This window comes from Elephantulus edwardii, unplaced genomic scaffold, assembly GCF_000299155.1.
Source record: "Elephantulus edwardii isolate Elephantulus edwardi_28Jun2011 unplaced genomic scaffold, EleEdw1.0 scaffold00060, whole genome shotgun sequence".
In the NCBI taxonomy this organism is placed as follows: domain Eukaryota; kingdom Metazoa; phylum Chordata; class Mammalia; order Macroscelidea; family Macroscelididae; genus Elephantulus; species Elephantulus edwardii.
Window position 1 is genome coordinate 17,369,733 of NW_006399810.1, and position 6,730 is coordinate 17,376,462.

The window sequence follows — 6,730 nt, forward strand, 5'->3', positions numbered from 1 at the left end:
AATCATGGTGAGGATGGCACAGGACAGTGTTCAGATTAGTTTTCTTAGGTTCGCTGCGAACCTTCATGCTCAACTTCATGGCATCAAACAACAGCAATGACAATGTCTCCCACGGACTGGGCCTCTATGGAGATGGGTTTGCATCTTTTTTTCTCCCCTCTGATTTTCAGTTCCCTGCCTTCCAAGGCAATATAGGTGCTCCCTTGGCTGGACAGGCCTGGCCTCAAGGGTCGTACTCCTGAGAGTCCCTGGGCCAAGGAGCCAGGACACGGGGACAGCAGCTCTAAGAGCTGAAACTGTGTTTGGGGACAATGGCCCTGCGCTCTTCTGCTCAGAGAAGCTGTCTCCTGCATTCCCTAGCTTCTAACCTTTGATGACTTTGAGACCCCTTGTAGGGTTGATATAAACTCCAGGAAAATGCCCTGGCGCAGGGAAGGTTGTAAACAATTTCAAGTGATTCACGTCCCCCTAAACTCTGATGGCTCATTTCCCATTCAACGAACATCACACTCTACTCCTAGCCCAAGCTGGGTGCTAGGGATCCAGAAAGAGGGTTTAGTACCAAGGTCGGCGTGATAGCTGTGTTGGAGTGGGGAGGGAGGTGACGGAAAAAGTAGAGAAACCCCTGAGGTTTAGGCACTAGTTAAGCACAGCGCTCTCCAGCCTTGAGTTCATACCCAGTCGGGCTCTTGGGTTAAACTTGGTTACATATCCTTTCTATCATTCAGTCCCTCCAACACAAGCAGTTGGGGTTAAACCCATTTCACAGGGAAGGAAACTAAGGTTCAGAGAGGCTGGGCAATTCCCCAAGGTCACTCAGCCATCAGGTGTACTTATTGGGGTTAGGGAAGCAGGAGGAGCTCGTTTTTGCACAGGGCATGGGAAGTGCAGGAGAGGAGACAGTTGACCTGGGCCTCCAAGGATGCCGCTCAACTACTACTTGCAACCCAAAAGACGTGGGCTCCTGCGGGCAAAGAGGGGACTCGCCCAGCTCTGCACCTCCAGTACCGCAGAGATATGGGCGCCGCAGGGCCGGGAGAAGACAGCCTGGGTCCGTGTGTGTGTGTGGGGGGGTGCCGCTGCACGACAGACTCCGGGAGCTGGCTCATCTCTGTTTATCTCTCCTCCGTTTCCCGGTCTGGCTCTGCGCCTGCCCGCAGTGTTCTGAATGTAGGGGAGCTGGGTAGGCCCTGCTGAGTGCCCCACAACCGGGGTTCCAAGCAGTGCTTCCCGTCGCACCCCTCCCTCGCCAGCTCCTTACCTGGGCACGGCGCTTGCCCGCAGCCCGGCGTTCACCTTGCGCGCGTCCCTGCAGCGCCCGCCGCATCCCCGAGATGCTCAGGCTTAGCTAACCGATCTGGCGCAGCCGATCGCGAGCCCGCCCACAGCAGAGCCAGGCTTAACCCTTTCCCCTGGGGAGGCCTTTCATCCAATCTGATCCGGACCTCCTTTCTCAGGTTCTCAGAGTAAGAGAAGCTCTGGAGGCAGCTCTAGAGGCCTGGTGGGCAAGGAATGCTCTGCCAACCGGGATGTGGGTGGAAAAAAGATGGATAGTCTTCTGTGCTATTCACAGCCTCTGAAAGCCTTGTCAGCTGAGTTGGTTCTGACTCAATGGCAATGAATTTCAAGTCCAGGTGAAAATCCCTTCTGCAGCCGGCCTGCTTGCATACCTCGAGGGATGGGGAACTCAGTTTGTACATACATACTTACACATGTACAGATTTACCTACCTACCTTCCAACCATCTGCTTTCCAGGTGATTCCAATTCACAGGGCCTCGTATGCGTTAGTAGATTCATGCTCCACCGTTTGGTCTGGCTCACCTTTTTTTTCTCCATGGCTCACTTTTTGGAAGTAGATCACCAAGCCTTACTTTCAAAGAACCTCTAGGATAATTAACTGCTTGAACCAACTAGATTCTGCTAGCCTTCAATATTAATTGCATCTCAACATTGAGAAAACAAAGGGTCTTACCACTGGGTGTGGATAGGCAACATCATGATAGATGGTAAAACAATTGAAACTGTCAACAACTTCATCTTATGTAGATCCACAGTCCTTTGGTACCAGCATTCGGGAGACCAGGAGATGTATTGCTTTGGGTAAGTCCACTCTCAGGAACCTCTCCAAAATAGTGAAAAGCAATGTCAGTTTGAAGACTGAGGTGCATCTAATTCAGGCCATGCTTTTTCAGTTATTTGCTATGTTTCTGAGAGCTGGACCATAAATAAAGATGACCAAAGAAGAATTGATGCCTTTGAGTTGTGGTGTTGGAGAAGAGTACCCCAGGGACTGCTGAAAGAAAAAAAGATAAGCCCTGGAGAAAGGGCAGCCGGAGTGATTGTCGAAAGCAAGGATGGTGAAGCTTGGTCTCTCATACTTTGGACATGATGCTAAAAGAGGCTATTCCTTGTAAAGGGATGTTATGTTTAGAAAAGGTCAGAGAAAGAGAGGAAGACCCCCAGTGAGGTGTATTGACACAGTGACTCAACAATGGGCTTAAGTACATCAGAGATTATGAGGATGACACAGGTAGGATAAAATTCAGGTCTGTTGTTCATAGGGTCACTATGAGTCTTACTTGACTTGATGCCACCTAACAACAAAAATATTTAACTACCAACTGATCTGCCTACCTGTAGGTATATCTTATTTACTGCTTGATGTGTGAATACTTAACATTAGACCTTTTTCAATGTACAGAAGCACATTTTAAATAGAAATTAGTTAATACTATGCATATTGTCACCTTTCATTCTGCAATCTATGCTGGTATTTTTTCATGTGAATATCCATAGCTCTATGTAATTTCTTGCACTGCTGTATAGAGATTTTTAGTATATGTGTGGCCTATTATCTTTATTTGTACAGTCCCCTGTGGTTGGAAACGTAGGTTATCCCAACCTTTTGCTAGCAGGAACAATGAGCCAGGGGCTATTCTTGCACAGACATCATTGCATACCTCTAATTTCCTAGCTTGGATATAGTTAGGCCTTTGGGTCTGCAGATTTTCAGGTCTGATGCCCAGTGCTGTCAAGTTGATTCTGACTAGCATTTCTGTGGACATTACAAAGCAATGCATGGTTCTGCTCCACCCTCACAGTTCTTGCTAAGTTTGAGTTCACTGTTGCAGCCACAATGTCAATCCATCTTGTTGAGGGTCTTAATTTTTCTGACCCTTTAGTCAACCAAACCAGTCCCTCCTGATCATATGTCCAAAGTGCTTTTACTCTCGCTTCTAAAGTGATTATGGTTATACAGGACAGATTTATTTGTTCCTCTGGCAGCACCATGATGAATGGAGAAGAGATTGAGGTTGTTAACAGTTACAACTTGCTCGGCTCCACAGTCAACACTCTTGGCACCAGCAGTCAGGAAATCAAAAGATGAGTTGCATTAGGTAAATCTGCTGTCAGGGACCTCTCCAGAGTACTGAGAAACAACAATGTCAGTCTGGAGATGAAGGTGCAATTACTTTCTATGCAACAAAGAGCTGGACAATGACTAAAGATGACAGAAGAAATATTAATACCTTTGAGTTGTGGTGCTGGAGAGGAGTCTTGAACATACCATGGACCACCAAGAAAACAAATTGGTCTGTTTTAGAGAGGGTGAAACCAAGTTTCTCCTTGGAGTCCAGGATTTAGAAGCTCCATCTCACATAATTTGGGCATGTGGCCAGGAGGGACCAATCCTTAGAGAAGGATATCATGCTTGGAAGGTTGGAGGGACAGTGCAGAAGAGGAAGACCCCAAATTAGACAGATTGATACAGTAACTAGGGTAACAAGGGTTGGTGTGTCAGAGTCAGTGAGACTGGCTCAGGACAGGGCAGGCTTCAGAGTTGTTGTACATAGGGTTGCTATGAGGCAACTGACTTGATGGCATGTAACAGCAACAGTACAAATCAAAGACCTTTCTTCTTCTTCAGTTTTCCTTATTCACTGTCCATCTTCCGAATGTCCATGAGGTGATTGAAAACAGCATAGCCTCAGGCAGGCTTGAAATTCTTAGTTCTCTAAATTCTCACATCTTTGCTTTTTTTTAATTTTTAAAAATTTTATATTGCTTTGCTCACAAAGTTCATATACATAGTGTTTCACACTACTCTTCATTCACATTTTGTTTTATACAAGCACTCTCATGCATTGTTTTATAAAATCAACCTTGGACCTTGCCCATCATTACCCAATCTTTTCAGGTCCCTGCCAGATCCTTCACATTTCCTTCATCCCCTCTCTCCACCCATCAAATTGTGCAACCCTACCCATCCTCACCCCTTTGCTCCCACCCCTTCCCTTATTTTACTAGTAATTCTTCTATTTTTTTTTTTTGTTATGAGATTGAGTTAGTTCACTCAACATAATGCTCTCCAGTCCCTCCCAAGTTCTGTAGTAATTGACGAAATCATTGCTCTTGAGTTCTGGGTAGTATTCCATTTTGTTAGTGTACCACAATTCAGGTTGTGGTTGGACATTCGGGCTGTTTCCATGTTCTTGCAATACATCTTTGCTCTTTTAACATTTTTTTAGGGTAAAATAGTAATGATAGATTTATTAGAAAATTACATCCCCAAAGGGATGGACCTCCCTCCTTGAAAAAATATGGAGGAGAGAGACCTTGTTTAAAAATTTTTTTATATCTCTCTAAATTATTTTTTTAAATTTATTATTAATTTCAGTAAAAATTTACAGAGACTTTGGATTTCCATTCATTCTTGCACTTTTCTCCCCTCCCAACCCTCCTCCCAGTACACTACCCTCTTGTAAAACAAAAATTCCTTCATTGTTTTACAAACCCTCCCCCAGGTCCACTCCACTATGCAGCCTTCACTCTAGACACCTGTCATGACAAAAATACCTAATCACATAACCCTTTTAAACACTTTTCTCCCTCATCTGTTTCAATGCAGTATACTTTATTGAACCCATCTTTCTCAGTCTCCCCCCAACCCCGATGTCAGTCCTGTTTTACAACAGTAGCACTAGGCAGTATTTGTCCTTTTGTGACTGAGATATTTCACTCAGCATAATGTCCTCCAGGGTCACCCATTTTGTGTAATATTCCATGAGTTCCTTGTTTTTCAATGCAGCATATTATTCCATTGTGCGAATATACCACAGCTTCTCTATCCATTCGTTTGCTGATAGGCACTTAGGTTGTTTCCAACTCCTTGCTATTGTGAACAGAGCCACAATAAACATGGGTGTGCAGATGCTTGGATGACAGTTATGGTCTCTTTGGGATATATTCCCAGTAGTGGAATTGCTAGGTCAAAAGGTATCTCTATTTGCAACTTTTTGAGAAAGCACCATACTGCCTTCCACAGTGGTTGCACCATTTTACACTCCCACCAACAGAGAATAAGGATTTGAGGTGTCCACAACCTCGCCATCATTTGTTCCTTGTTGTTCTGTTAAATTTTGCTATTCTGACTGGGGTGAGATGATGTCTCATAATTGTTTTAATTTGCATCTCTCTTAGACCTAGGAATTTTAAACATTTTTTCACGTGCTTGTTAGCCATCTGAATGTCTTCTTTGGTGAAGTGTCTGCTCATATCCTGTGCCCATTTTTCAATTGGATTATTTACCTTTATCTTGTTGTGGTGCTCAAGTGTTTTATAAATTCTGGATATAAGTCCCTTATCTGATGTGTCATTACCAAATACTTTTTCCCAGTCTGTGGCTTCCCTTTTTACTCTGTTGGAGAAGTTTTTGGATGTGCACAAGGATTTGATTCTTAGAAGAGCCCATTCATCTATTTTATCTTCTCCTGGTTGTATCGTTTAACATTTTTAAAGGGTTTTTTTGGTAGCAAATTTACCCAAATCAACAAGTTGATATCTTTTCTGATATTTCCACAATGTACATTCAACTGAACATAAATCTTAGACAATTCAATCTTCTTTTTTTCCCCCATTTATCATGATGTTGCTTACTGGTCTAGTTGTAAGATTTCAGTGCTTTTTATGTTAAAGTATAAGCCATATAAAAGGTAGTAGACTTTTATTTCCATTAGTATGTGGTTTAAGTCTGCTTCTGCAAGCAAGGTTGAATGTTATTAAGTCTTCCTCCAATCCTGATACCACATTCTTTTTCATATAGTCAAAGCTTCTCAAATGATTTACTAAGTATTCAGACTGAACAGGTATATTAAAGGATTAAAACACTAAAGCATAGTTCCCTTGTTCTATTAGAACAACTGTTCCTTGGTCTATGGATAGGTTACACATGAATACAATTAAGTGTTTAATCTTTCATGATGGTAATTATATATAATTTTGTGATGCCTAGAGTCCAATGCATTGCCACAGTAAATAAAGCACAAGTAAAACATTTTTTCTGTGTTCTTGGCTTCCAGTCACGATCCATCTGACATCACCAAAAATATCCCTTACTCCACATTCTCTTCTGAAATCTTCCATTGATATTCTGGCAGTTCCCTGTCAGAGCACAGCTGCAACAGTTTTTAAGTAACTTCTGCAAAATTTTACTTGTGTGTAATATTAATAATATTATTTCCACATTCTGTTGGATCTTTTTTCTTAAGTTTTAAAAAAATTATTAATTTTAATGAAAGTTTAGAGATATTTTGGATGTGTGTGTGTGTGTGTGTGTGTGTGTGTGTGTGCATGCGCGCGCGTGTGTACCATCAAATCAGATCTGACTGGTACAGGAGGAGATCGTCCCTCCTTCAGCAGAGCATCTGATGGATTAGAACCACACACCT